At 43.1% G+C, this 14,832-nt stretch overlaps 1 long non-coding RNA gene across 1 annotated transcript in view; it reads right to left on the reverse strand.

The window, feature by feature from the left end:
- Window positions 1–895: 895 nt before the first annotated feature.
- Window positions 896–14,832, reverse strand: part of LOC110360360 (uncharacterized) — a 166,820-nt gene continuing 152,883 nt past the window's right edge. Inside the window, exons 3-4 of the long non-coding RNA XR_010465798.1 lie at window positions 2,530–2,670; window positions 896–1,301 (exon numbers count right to left, since the gene is read on the reverse strand). This is a non-coding gene — a long non-coding RNA (uncharacterized LOC110360360). The remainder of the gene's footprint in view (window positions 1,302–2,529; window positions 2,671–14,832) is intronic.

Here is a 14,832-nt window from a genome sequence, read left to right on the forward strand (position 1 = left end):
TGCATTCTTCACGCATCCCATTAGACGTTTTCACACATATTAGAGATGACACATTATGTACTAAGGAGGTCAAAAACTTAAAGAAAACTGTCCAAGAGTCCAAGAATACTGAAAACACTGGTGGCATTTGACATAATTTATAGTGCTAAAGAGCTGGGGAACAGGAAAAGGTTGATGTAGTAATAACATTAGTAGGAACTATAGTCCATGCAAGCCAGTGCTAAATAAAGTGCCAATCAATAGCTCTTTTATTAGCAGGTACAATCAATGTACAGCAGGCAGGCCTGGCCAATTAAGCTTATCGACTGACCAAAGAGTAGCAGGAAACATTCTTTCCTCAGTTTTGTTTTGCTTTCTGTAAGCGAGAAATGAGCTCCAGCTTTATCACTGTATTCCCACCAAGGCATCTCCAGGAGTTCCTGTAGAGTAGAAATGCTGACAAAAAGCAGGCATGAGCTATCTCTGTATCCTTTAACCCAGGGTCAGCCACAAGAGCCAATATCCTCAAGGGTCACTTACAAAGTAACCTTTTTTTTCTAGTGACTGTAGGAAGTAAAAATGTTCTTCTAGATGAAGGGGAGAGGACTGGTAAAGGAAGAAAACACACTCCCTTGGCAAGGCTTAACCATTAACAGTCCTGTAAGACCTGAGGAAATTAAGCCTATTTGTTTCTAATTCATGTACACACCATAGGAACTCAGTAAACCTCCCAGTGAGGGGCAACTCGAGTATCTTTCCTGGAAGAAAAAAGCCAGAACTACAGCTCCGACAAAAATTAAACAGAATTTCAGTCTCACAGTGTAAAGGCTGTTGAAAATAACAGGAGCTTGAATATTCAACTGTGACTGTACAGATGCAAATAGGATATTTATCCATGATATCACTCTCCCTCGTTGCTCTGATCCCCCTTCCTCCATTATCTCTTTCAAAAGGAAAAAGTTAGCAGACCAGATAAGATATGGGTTCTCAGCGTGATCAAACAAACACTGTGTGGTGGCCACAAGAAAAGAAAACACATTGAATGAATGGTAAAGATTACATTTTACAAAGAATCACAAACAAACAAAATCAGCAGCACAGATGCCGATTTCCCATTGATTAAGCGAGACGGGATTTCTGTGGCCCGGCTTCTCTGCAGCGCTGAGTCCAGTGGTCAACCAGGCTACATCCATCTGCTCCTTTCAGGGTTTCACCTTCAACTTATTACTAGAATTTACTGAATACAGTATAGCTCACCTGGTTTATATCCCTTCAGGTCTGGCACATTCAGAGCTTTACAGGTATTCCACACCTCAAAAGAGCTGCATGGAGGAGGGAGAGATTCTCAGCATGTTTGATGACAGCCATACAGACACTACGGGACAGGCAAGTTTTCAGCTTCCTACAGACAGTTCCCCAGCTGCATCCAATTCAGAAAATATTTTAGCAATCTGCAGGAGCCACCTTAAGTGTCAGACAATCCATTGCTAAAGTTACAGGCAAGCATCTTGCTTCTTATATTTGTTGTTTGCTGTTTTCTTTTCCTTGCGTATGATAATTTACTCTGCTAGACTAAAAAGAGCAAAACAAATAACTTTGCATCCTTTCTAAGTATCTCAAGGTTCAGTCTTCCCTGCTGCAACCCAAAGCAGCTCTGACTGCACAGACTGCAACCCCACCGGGTGTTGCATGGTCCTGCTTTTAGCACTGTGGCCTCAGCTGAAATTCATCACAGGTCACACATGCACAAGTTGTTTTAATTCACTAGAGAAAAATTAACACAGGCAGTTTTGCTTGCCTACGTTCGTGAGACATTAAATACTTTAACTCCTGGCCCACTATATTATGACAGTTTAAGGAGGGAAACAAGGCAATGAATAAAGTAGGGGATAAAAACATGGAGCAGACTTTTCCATTTGGCCTTTTACACGACAGTTCATAGTAGTTTACAAGAGACAAGGTAGGAGCTTAGCTTAGACAGAACTAGCAACCCTAAGGAGTAGTACATAGCAACACAATTTTTCAGAGTGTTTATCAGTCAACCCCTCTGGTTCAGCTTTGCAGAAGCTCTGAGGTTGCAGACCTTCAACCAAAAGCAAGAGGAAAATGCTTTACTTTCTGGCTTCTCAGACCAAGAAGCAACCTCAGCTATTTTGTCCCAAAGAAAGCGTTGTCCAGGTTTTCCAATTTTGTCCAGAATTCCTTTCTTGAATCAGATCTGGCTGCCAGTCTCAGAGAGAGTCCAAAGTGTCTTTTGGCAAAGGTGGTTTGCTCTCTCATGCCCTTTAAGCAGCTGGCAAGTCAGATCCATACATTCTGCCTCAAAATATAAAGAGATTTAATGACCTAGGCTCACCGTTTTACATCAAGCACAGGCCACTTCTAAGGAAAGGCATGCAATCCCTGTTCAGCACATCACCCCAGCACAGCTTTGCTACACCACTGTGCTGTGCACAACTAAATGTCACAATAAGAATCTATCCCAGGAGTGGACAAACATCTCTGGAAAGCCACAGGTGTGTGGGACAGTCAGTCCCAAGCTCCACTCACCTTCCAGAGTTGCTCAGCACCTCTCCCTGCACACACATCGCCTCTCTCACGGGGTACAAGCAGCAAGGGCCACTCACGGCTTGGTTTGTCACTGCTGGTCAATCCTGTCCCTAGGGGAGGCTCATTCCTCTGCAAATGGGTCTGTAACGCAAAAGGCAACATCCTTAGCTTGAGCTGACCATCTAAATGAGCTAAGTAATACACAAAAAAAAAAGTCTTCAAAGCAGAGCTTCCCATGAGATGCATGGGGACTTCTGTCCTCAAGATTTTGTGAAGTCAAGCCCTGGTCCTCATGTACTGCTCTTCTTTCAAGACTTCGAGGGCAAGGTATCTTTAACTCAAAACACCAGGACATTCACCCCTGGTGCTCCTCTGTATTTCTCACGTCACTCACACACTTGTGCTCTCATGCACTTGTGGCCTAGTTTGGTTTTTTGTTTGTTTGTTTTTTTAGATTAAAAATTCCAGCCTAAACCTTGAAGATATACTAAAGGAGCTCAGCTCATTACAGCCTGGGAGACATCAGCTTTGCTAACAAACACAAGGCTCATTAATATTGCTAAACAAGCTCAAGATGAAAACACACTTCAGGTTGGAGATGGTTTTTCTGAATTGGGGAGGGCCCTCAAATATAACCCACACCATGCCAGAAACATCTTCTGGACTTCCATTTAGAAATCTGCCCTTTTGTCAAGAAGCAACACGTTCTAAGATGCAAGACTACATCTTCACACTCAACACATTCTCAACTAGAATCTGTAAAGATACAGCTGAACATATGCTACAAATCCCACTTGGTGGTTCAGAAAAATCGTTGTTGAAATTCCTTCTTTATGAATCTGTTTTAGTGTAAGAAAACACAGAGATCTTCAAGAAACAAGAACTTCACGAGGAGGCACTCTGTGAGCGTAGAAGGTGGAGCCCGTGCAGGAGCTCACTGCTCCTCCTCCTCTCTTTCTACGCTCCATGCCTCTTCCACTGTTATGTTCCCTTCTGAAACTGTGCAACAGATGGGAGCAGTTGGTTTTTAAAAGGTTTTTATTTTCTGATTTCAATTTTTCATGTGTCATTTGAATCTTGCACAATACCATTCTCTAGTGAAGAGGAGACATTGTGTTAAGCTTAATTATCAAAGGCTGAAACCCAGCAAGCAATCAATCATTTAGTGACACGCTCATGCTTTCACTGATTTGAAAAAATATTTTTTTGCGGCTATTGAAAAAAGAAAAACTGTCAGAGACAAAAACAAAATCACTCACTTTGCAGCGTATCAAAATATCAAGACTGTGGGGAGATGAGTGAAGAATGTTCATTTGTTTTCTCTGAAACTAAATCCAACTCTTTTGGCACATGAGCCCAGAAGTCACATAAGATGTCTTTTAGTGTAAACATTATCTTTCTGCCAAGGTTTGCCTTATAATTAAGGCCAATTTGAGCAGTCACAAAACTCGTTTGTAAATGGCTTTCCTAAAGAGTCAAGGTTGTTTTGTTCTTTGCTTTTCTTTAGTTTTCCTCCCCCTTCCCCCCCTTTTTTAACTGCCGGATAAGTGCTCGGGCTGCTGCATTCCTGGGGAACACTGACATCCAGTGGAGAGCTGGGCTCAGCCCCAGAGCCACCGCCGGGGCCCCCAAGGCAGCATCTCGGCCAGTGGAAGGACCCAGAAGTCCAGCAGCTCCAGAAGACGCTGCGAAGCGCCAACAAGCTCCGAGCCTCACGCACAGATGGTGGCACGCTTCGGCCCCAGCCTGAACCACCCTGAGCTCTGACACTTACCTTGTCTTCTAGAGTCCAATTATGATCACATTTCTAGCTGTAATTTCCAGCAGTTTACTTGTGGCGCTTAAATGCGGGGTTTTTCAGTTGAGGAAATGTTGAAAGAAAAACCACTTGTATCCACTGATCAGCAAATATACCACGCTCGCTTCTGTTTTCTCAGCAATGCAGGATGACATGTCCCATGTGTTTAGACAGCACTGCATTTCAAATGATAGCATACAGTCAACTTGTAGCATTGTTTTTCTCTGGAGAAACAGAGCCTCTGTCAGGTCACCCTGGTGTTATCACCTAGTGTAGAGGTATCTGATATCACCAGCCTGACTCCAACCACCATGCAGATGCATTTGCAAGCTTATTCAGTGAAAACCTACATAAACACAAACATCAGACCAAGCTTGGACTACAAAATAGGCTCATGAAACCCACCTAAAAGTGCGATTGCCATCTTGCTCCTTTGTAACAGCACCGTAGATCAACTCTTTGGAGTTCTCATTTTAATGCACTGCACTGTTTAGGAATGTAACATAGAGCAACAGCAGATGACTATAAGAATTACAGTGCTAGTAATATCATCTCAAAACAGGGTAAAATAAAGTCTGAAGAAAGAAAAAGCAGTTGTACTGCAAGTTACAAACAAGAATCCTGTTTCACAAGGAAATATTTGAGGTTTCTGAGCTGGTTTTCTCTCCACACTGCATTCCAGTACAAAGCTTCAAAACATTTCATCCTTCCATCCCCGAATGTGACACATTCGCCCCATTACAACCACAAGCTCGAGTCATGAGAGAGCAGTTTTTTTCCAAATCCCACAGAGGGAACTTGAACCCAGGACCCTCACATCCCAGAGGACACCCTTGTGGCAATTTTGGGTCAGCAGCCCTATCTTGCTCCCTCCCTCATCTTAGGCCAAAGACACTCTCAGACAGATCCATTTCATTAAAACTTTGTTTCCAAAGAAATATTTTATCAGAGGTTCCCAACCAGCTCCAATCAACCGTATTTACCTTCTGGCCAAGAAACAAGCCACACTGCACTCTGTAATTCTAAACCAACCTCAAAAGGTTTTTGTAAAGTTCCTCCAGATCTACACCGGTAAAGATGAGATCAAGTTGTGATGCATAATTCTTAGCTTGCTATAATACAAAAATCAGAGTGCATTTACACCCTTTGCAACCCACTGGAAGCAAACATGTGCTCTGAAGTGTCTCCTTCAGTGCTTTCCTATCAAGAGCAATACATCAGGACAGCCCAACCACCATCACATTTGCTTCAGAAGGACTGGAGTATGTACTTAAAAAGAGCAGCAGGGAGCGGAGACACTTTGAAGGATGTACCAAGACCAATGCTAAGCCAATCCTGCACTCAAGTGCTTTCCACAGCTGGGACCAGAGAACACACCAAATAACCAACCTTCCTTCTTCCATAAGGTTGCTCCAAAGGTGAACAGGAGACACCGGTCAGCTCCTGAAGGTATGACAATAAGATTATGAATCTGCCAAAAGTTTATGCAATTTTTACCTACTTTTCTAAAGAATACATAAAGATTTTACTGCTACAAAGCGCTGCTCTTCTCCCTGTGGCAAGCCAGGCTAGTTCTAAGTCAGGATATCTCCTTACTGCCTGATTTCTGTTATACGGGTTAAGTATGAAGAAATACCTTTTCTTTAAAAAAAAGGGTTCTTAGTGCATCTTTTCAAAGGAAATCATAGGGGATGGCTGTCGCTTCTACAGCCAGCAAACTATGCGGTTTCTTTTATGACCTAAATGAAAGGAACACACAAAATAATCATTATGGATTTGTATGAAATTACTGGGTATGGAATGCAGTAAATCCCCAAACAAGCTTTAACTATAGCTTGTAAGATATAATGATCAGGTAAAACTGCAGACTATTCTTTTGTAAGATGCAGCAGAAACCTAATATTTTATCGGAAACCTTGATTTATGTTTAATAGCTCTGCTACCTACTAAAAAAGATCTTGTATTAGCAAATGGGTACAGATCCAGTCCATTAGCTTAGGACAACTGAAAAACTCAAGGGTTTTGTGAACTAATGTAATAAAATATCATTAAACACTGTAGCATGACAAGACAGACAGAAGGTTTGAGTTGAAAGTCAGGAGAAGTGTTTGAAATGAAGTAAAATGTACAATAGATATGTTTAGGTACATCTGGCTTACATTTGCAGTAGGTCGTCAGAGGACCTTAGTGTCTGTGATGTAAATGAATAACAGAGCCCTCAACAATTTAACTGTCATCAGTATAAATGCTTTAACTGGCACAGTAAAGAAAAGCTCTGGGCCTCTTTCTAAATCTCCATAAGCTCCTGGTCTGAATTATAAACTGGGGCTGCATTACCTGAAGATGAAAGCAGCCAGGTCAATTCACTTAAAACCAGAGAATTACCACTGCGAAGCGGTGATGAGCAGCAAAGGGGCACGTGTGTATGCGTTTGCATGGTTGTGTTTTTAATGTACAGTTTCATAGAGACAAGGGGAACATCTGACTGCCCAGTCATTCAAAACCCAGATTCAAAGGTCTGATAAGAAGGAAGGTACCGTTTGACTTTCAACTAGTCAAAGTTCCGAAACAGTAAGGCTAAAGATAAACCAGAAGAATTAAATCTCCACTAAGAGGAGGTGCACAACTGCAAAGAAAGAGCTGCTTCTGCATAACCTACTCAAAACCACTCCCATCAGGCAGCACCATCACATATACAGGCCAGGATGAACAAGTCCAGCTGTGCAAGCTCTGCCACCGACTTAGACAGCTTTAATCAAGTTCCTTCTCTCTCCTTATGCACATTCCCTCCCTCACCTTCTCCCAGCCTTCAGATCACTACTTTTGGGAAGCAGGAATTTTTCCCCCCCACATGCTATAGCACATGTGGCACAACATTGCTGCAGATCCCAGGCATAGTAAGCCCTATAATCAATGGCAGCCAGGAATAATTCCCCTCCGCTCACCTGAATTTGTCACTCACGTCAAGGCCACTGATCCCACACAACGGTCCAACATCCATGAGGCTGAAAAAAACTGATTCTAAGACTCCTAAAGCAGGCAAAACCCCAGCAGACTTCACTGCTTTGAAACTTTCCAAGTCAGAAGTACTGCCTAGAGTCTGGTGGATGAGCAAAGGCTACTAAGCTCAGGAAGATGCAAAGGCAGATTGCTCACACTTAGAGCAATGTGGCCAAGTTAGTGTATGGTCACCACAACCTTCTGGGCTCAAGATGAAATCATTTCCCTCCCCCCTTCAACAAATGCATAGGACATTCACTTTTATAATAAATTCCAAACAAATTAATGAATTCCAACATGCATCATCAAATTTATATTTCCTCCTCCACAGAGTCCTACCCCTGTAAGTAATCCTTAAAATTCGTCATGAAGCTTTCAAAACAATTTATGCAAACAAACATCAAGCGGAGCTATTTGTATTGGCAGCACATTTCACTTAACAACCTACAACAAGGAACAGATGGTCTGAGCTCTGGAAACAGCTACAAAGAAAACAGTAGGAGCAAGTCCATCAGAAGCACTTTTTTTCCCCCAATTTTGTGAAGATTACAGACTTGTTCTTGTTTATTTCTTTGATTAGGCTGTTATTTTATACACTCGTGAATCCTTGCCCTGCATTTCACAGAAAAAAATCCACCAGAAGCACATTCCCCAACTGTGCATAGTTTACAGAAGCACTGCTTTACGCACTGAGCTATCTATTCCTCGCTGACCCAGCATGCTCTAAATGGCAGGGAAGGAAGCAAAACAACATGCAGATGTTGTACAAGGGATTGACAAATTTAAGGCAAACCTCTTAACAATTCATAGTTCTGTTTATCCCTCCACCCACCCCTTGGTCTGCAATATTAAACCATGAAAAAGCAGATGATTCACGCTGTCACATCCATCACACATCACTTTGTCCTGTTACTGATCTTGCAAGATGTGATGGGCTCTTCTTCCCCTTCTCTAGAAGGACCTTCATCTTGTGAAGATGGATTACAAGAGGCTCAGCCCCACAAGGATGCTCTGGCACAAGGAAAGGAGAAGCAGGATGCTGAATACCCACAAGCAAGGTCTGTGCAGGATGGCAAGCAGCCTGACCACAGGGAAATCTGGTTGGTGCCCCTGGTAGGGCCAGAGGACTCGTCAAGGCAAGAGAAGGCCACGCTTAAAGTACAGCGTGGGAATCAGTCCAACAAGAAAACATCAGTAATTGTATTTTGAGGTGTGTCGGAGAGAAATAACACGGAAACAAACCAAAATGAGCCTGATGACATCCTCTAATGGAAATATCATGCTTTCCTTGTACCAAAACAAGTAATAGGAAAAAAATTTTATAAAAAGGAAAAACAATACTCAACTGTACAAGCCTTTTGAAGAAAAAAGTCCATCCCTGATCACCAGTAATCTTGTTTCTTGTTGCTACCACCATCATTAAACTCACCATCAGGTTCACTACTACCTGTGCTTTCTTCACAAAGATTCATATGAACTCATCTGCACAAAGACCCTGGATTTAATTTGAATAACATTAGGGACAGCTAACATGCTGCACAGCTCCCAGCCCACCAGCCACAAACACACCCCCCCTCTTTACTATCAGAAGGCAGAGGTAAATTAGCCCCCTTGGAGCTACACAGGGATGAATACAGAACATGATGTTAAAAAAAATATAACGAACAAGGAATAAAGGACTTCTGAACAGAGAGACAATCGTGACATCTTGAAGTTACAAAAATCTTTCTGAAGGGCATTAACCTGGGTGGAGACAAAGGTCAGTTTGGGAAGGTTTGGCTTTGAGAATTGAAACCATGTCAAATTTTGGTAGAGCAAAAAATCAAGGAGAAAGCAGACCAAACTGACAGCTTAACAGAACCCTTGAACATGACAGTCGAATAAACTTTGTTCCACACAAAACTATGTAATTTCTGTTTTCCTACTCTTGTTAGTAGAACAGTTTCATACCAGGACAACTACAAAGCTGTTTTCACTGGCTGCCTTGGCGAGCCACAGTTGCCAGTCCTTACATACCATCCATGTCTTCCACGGGACCACTTAACAGAGCAAGATGACTAAACTACTACTGAGAAACAAAATCAAACACATTAGAACAACCATCTGCCTTACATAGCATCACAGATCCAAGCTTTTCTGTTTGGGGTGAAATACAATTAGACACGGCAACAAAAGCCCACGCAGCCATTTAGATACTCTCAATACAGCTTTTCCCATTACTCATCTGGCTGCAGGAAGAGGAAAGCAAACTCAAGAACATGATAAAGCTAAACTAACAGTGCTGCTGAGCAAAAGGTGTCTCAGGGAAAACAGCTGGAGAAGAGTATCTGGACAAGCTTTGTCACATAGGCATTGCTCCTAGGTTTTACTTGTTTATAAAAAGCAAAGAAAATGTAAAAGTTGATTTTTCAGGACTTGAGTTGCCTGACTGCAGTTTAAACCAATTTGAGAGTAGGCATGACTCTGAGTTCATGATCTGACCCTGTTACATGATACCCAAACTGAGCAAGCAGTTTGAAGTTCACTTCAGACTTCTTCATTTGGAGGATTACGATGAAGCGTTTCCTGAGATGTCATGCTTTAAACAGCTAATGGCATGTGACAACCAAGGGCTTTCACATCTTACATTCTAAAGTTGCAAACATTTGGCCTCTCCCCCAAGCAGAGAAACATGCAGCAGCCCTAAGACCTTGACATTTGGGGCCCCATTGGACCCTCCTTTTACTTCAGCAGGCACTGGATGCAACCAGGAGTGTGCTCACCACAAGTGGAAAAATCTTCTCTACAAATGCCTCTCAGCACAGGGCCGCAGGGGCTGCGGTGGGACCGTGGCGCGGGAGGGAACAGAGAGCCCCTGACTGTGGGCAGCACTGGGTCACATCAAGCCAGGGCCACCCCAGCCTCCCAAAACAAGCTGGTTTATGCCTCTTCCCAGTTGCTTTTTTCAAAAGATGCATGTGGAGTGATAAGAAAATAAAGACACAAGACAATAAAGTGTTTTAAAGGCATAAATGGAAGTAGATGCCCAATCCCTCTGGTGACCTCCCCCGAATGCGTCTAAAGGCTTTTGGGGTTGAACAAATGAAATGGCAATGTGACGCAAAAGGCTGCGGTTCCACACTGTACCTGTCCAGGTTCCCCAGCACCTCCACAGGCTGGAGCGCAACGAGGCCACTGTGCTACGGACAACAAGCCTTTATGGATCAGAGTCCTTTCTAGTGAAGGTTGCAAGCTCCAAAGACATTAAAAAGGCTATGTATATATTACGTATACATACAAAAATAAAAATCAGACTTCATTGACAGCCAGTAAAGTTTTTTGTTCAGTTTAATCTCTATTTTAATTTGCAAACTTGCCTGTGTACTTCTTTTTAAATGAGCAATCCAATTTCTGAACTACTCAAACCCATGGAGTCACTCTTAATTATTGCATGATACTAAGCAAGAGGCATCACAACACATACAACACATCAGGACCCAGCTACTGAGCACCAGCACTAACCAATGCCATGACGCTGCTTCTGGATTCTACTCCAAATACCAGAGTCAAAACTACTCTCAAGCACAGCTTAAAAAAAAAAAAAAAAAAAAATATCAGGATGTTTGCTATTAAGCTTCAAGTTTCCTTCTCCTGGAGAAATGCTGTTTCAGCTGAATTTGGTCAAACTACAGGAGCTGATTAGGTTAACCACTGACTGTGTTTCCTTTGTGGGCATCTGAGACTATGCCCTGACCCAAATTATTTAATCTTCATCCAGATTTGAACCATATAATTTTAAGTTACACACCTCTGGGAAATGAAAAAGGTAATACAAACTTGAGAGCAGCCTTTAAATTTGAGAGGTAGCAAGGGGCAGGGCACAGACACGACTGTTCCCAGCCATGCAAAACCCAAAGCCGTGCTGCTCATACACCAAGCAGAAACCTTGGCCAGAGCAGGTTGTGGAGGGAGCGGATGCGGGGTTGGCGGTGTTGGCTATTCTGCAGGACATTACAGCATTAGCCAGCTCTGTAGCTTGAGGATCTGAGGGAAATTTCTGGCCTGAAGAGAGAAGAGGGGGGAATGAGCTCTGCAATCACCCCTGGGGCAGGCAAGACCCTCCTGGCCCACATTATTTATGCCTCGTAGAGTTTAAACTCCCCTCTCCAGCTTCAGCCATAAACCCCAGCCTGGCCTTGAGATACTTCCCAATGAAAGCATCATTAAAAAAAAAAAAGTCCCAATTACACGTTTTGGGGATGTTCACTTGTGAGACGGAAGGAAGCCAGCCACACTGTGTCAATAATAATGAACTTACTAGGCTGGAAAAGAAATATTGATCACCTTGCTCACACCATCCAACAGTAAATCAGTAACAGCATCAGGAGGTAAAAATACTTCTGTCTTTGCATTAAAGGGATTTTTAAACAGCACGTGAAGCGTGCAAGAGCATTCCCAAACTGCATGATGCAACAGTGTGCAAAACTACACACCTCGGAAGTTCTGTAAGATTCTAGAAGCTGCATGGCTGCTTTAGCAGGACACTCCAAACCTGCTAATTGACCCAGGGTAGAAGCGACATTTATTAATTCAAACCAAATGGCCCTATACCTTGGTTATAACCACAGGGACATACTCACAGCAATTTCTGAACTCTTTCAACTGCACAACATAGCACCACATACCTTGAAAACTGAATGACAATTTATCTCTGAACTCAGTTCAACATAAGAAAATTTAGCACAGGTATTTAACTACCAAACACACGTGAGAAAAGACCAGTTAAAGCATAACAGAGGACAGTGTAAGCTTACCAGCAATATAGAAAAAAGGGATTTTCAAAGGGATGCTGCAGCTCATCCCCAACAAGCTTTAGATAAGCCTTCTCCCCCTCTGCTACCAGACAGAGGGGTCACATTTACAACATCCGGCTGCAACACATGAACAGCAAGAGGGTTCACCTGGCACCGTTCTGTCCCAGCTCCCCACCCCCAGCAGGACAGCAAAGCACCCAAAGCTGAGAACCTGTGCACAGCCCCTTCCACACAGTTACAGCCTGCTTTTAATTACACCTAGGGCAACACAGCATCAATCCCAAATACACTGACTCTATTTCAGTAAGGGACAGTAATTTTCAGTCTTCCCTCCGCAGCCTACAGCCTCAGCTGAGCAATTCTGAAAAAGCCATGATCTGGTGAGGCAGCCAAGCCCTCTCCCATACACTCCTGACCTACAGATATGCTTAATATGTTAATTTTTGTTTTGGTTTCAGAACAAAACCTGCCTTTTAAAGAAAATTTTAACAGATTCTAAACCAGAAACACTGCACTCCCCTGAGGCATTAAAAAATGCAAACTGAAGACTTCCCATGTGTCAGGGTTATTACTTATTTCCTTCTAAAAACAGAAGAACTGTTGCAATAGTTGTAATGCTCCAGCTCACTAGGCCAAGAAGATGTTTTCTTTGTGCACATTCATTAACCATAGTGTGGAACTCAATAACTGTTCTAATTTCCTACCTTAAATGTTTTTCTTCCCCCCAGTTCTCATTTTATGCTTTACATTTACATAGGACTACACTCCACCACTTACCTTGAGAGTCTAGTTGCTGTCAAACACAATAAACGGAAAGGAAAAGTGTCTGGAATCACAGAAGCTTTAGTGTTGAAAATTTTAATTTAATTTCTATAAATTAATTTAAGCACTCAAAGCTTTCTTTGTCAGCCACAGATGAGAAATTGATAAGCTTTGAAGGCAAGCAAATGTGTTTTTTTTAGTCAAATCTCTCAAGTAAATATTTATGTTAGATATAATGAGAGATGTTATTTCGTACCACAAATTAAATCCCAGGTAGTTATTAAATCTAGTGCAACACTATGAAACTCTGGGGTACTGTTGCCCACAATAAGTGCACTGTAATGAGGCTGGCCAAGTGCCAGGAGGGTCCCTGAGCTTCATCTCCAAACCCAGTGCACCGCTCAAGCCACTCTGTGGCCTCAGGAGCCCTCGGTACTGAGCCTGGCTCAAGGACAGATTCGCTGTGTGATACAGGGAAAAAAAATCACCTAACCCTGCCCACGTCTACTGCTTTTGTAAAATGCTTCTGTCTTCAGGACCACCACACTGTTTCTTCCCTAGTTTTCCAGGACATGAACTCTGTGCAGAAGAGGGCCCAGTCCTGGGATCCTCTGTGCTGCCCAGCAGCCACCCCAGCTGGAAGATGTTGGATTCCATGTACCCCATCTGTGGACTGGCCTTATCTGTGTGCAAGCACACAGAGCCCCAACCCATTCTCTGAAGTCTTAGAGATGCAAAAGACATGTAACATTGGATTTGATCTCTACAAATCAATATAGCAATATTTACTTGGCTGAGGCATAAAAGAGACAAAAACTGCCTTGTGCAAAGTCATCCTGAATCCAGCCCTGACAGAGCAGCATAAGGTTCCAAGAGCAAGTGTGCTGGGAGCTGTGATGCCCAACGTGGCCCGGAGGTGGCTGGAGCTGCGGCAGAGGAACAGCACCAGCTCCTATCTTCACACTCACACCCCCGGGACATGATAGAGCAGCACCAGCCGTAAATGCTGCTTTTTTTCTTTTTCCCTTTAAGTATCTTATTTGGCTAATTGCACAATCACAAGAAGGCTTCAAAGCATAACAAAGAGTGGCTAACAACACTTCATGGGTAAAAAGGCCTTCCTCCTTTTCCTCTAATAACCACTGATGATGGACCATTATCCCACCATGTTGCCCTGCCTTGTTGTGCCTTAATGCATATATTTAACAAGATTACTTATGAGTATAGCACAGTGGATGTCTAATAAGGCAAGAACATTAATTTTGAAAGTCTCACTTTATCTCTTATTACTGCAATATTTTTGCCTGCTGCCTTGGCAGAGCACGAGGGCTGTAAACCAGCAGGGCCAGGCAGTGGGATTCCTTTACTCCCCTTGGAGCTGCTTCACTGAGCATAGTTACAATGCTCTAGTTATGGCAAGTTGTAAAAGCTGTTTTGGATAGGGCACTTTTAAGTCATTCCAAAACATAAGCAAGGAAAGGGAAAGGTTTGGCTGTAACAGATTAAGAAGGAAAGGCCAAAGGAAACACACTCTGGTATCATCCATAACCCCAGCACAGTGCAAACACTCAGGTTGGTGATAGAACTGGGGACCATCTCCCCACTGGTGTGGTGGGACCCAGCCAGTGAGCCTGGGGACATGCACAAGTCAGCACATACTGACACCTCAGCACGGGCTTGTAGTTTGGTGCTCACGAGCAACCCCACTGAACATAAAAATAACACCATGTGCTCGAAGTCAGGACAGCAGCTTTCAAACACACAATTTAGTAAGACAAGACAACAACATCCATCTGTCCCTCCTAAACAGAAGGGCAAGTGGCAGCCTTGCTGCTGTTCCTGCTGGCGAGGAGCACACCATCCCACCAGTGAGCAACACTGCACTGCATCGTCACCCAGACGAGTTAGCTATAATACAGAGATGCTCACTCAATCTCCTCTCGCTCCTCA

Source organism: Columba livia, chromosome 13 (genome assembly GCF_036013475.1).
Source record: "Columba livia isolate bColLiv1 breed racing homer chromosome 13, bColLiv1.pat.W.v2, whole genome shotgun sequence".
NCBI classification, from domain to species: Eukaryota; Metazoa; Chordata; class Aves; order Columbiformes; family Columbidae; genus Columba; species Columba livia.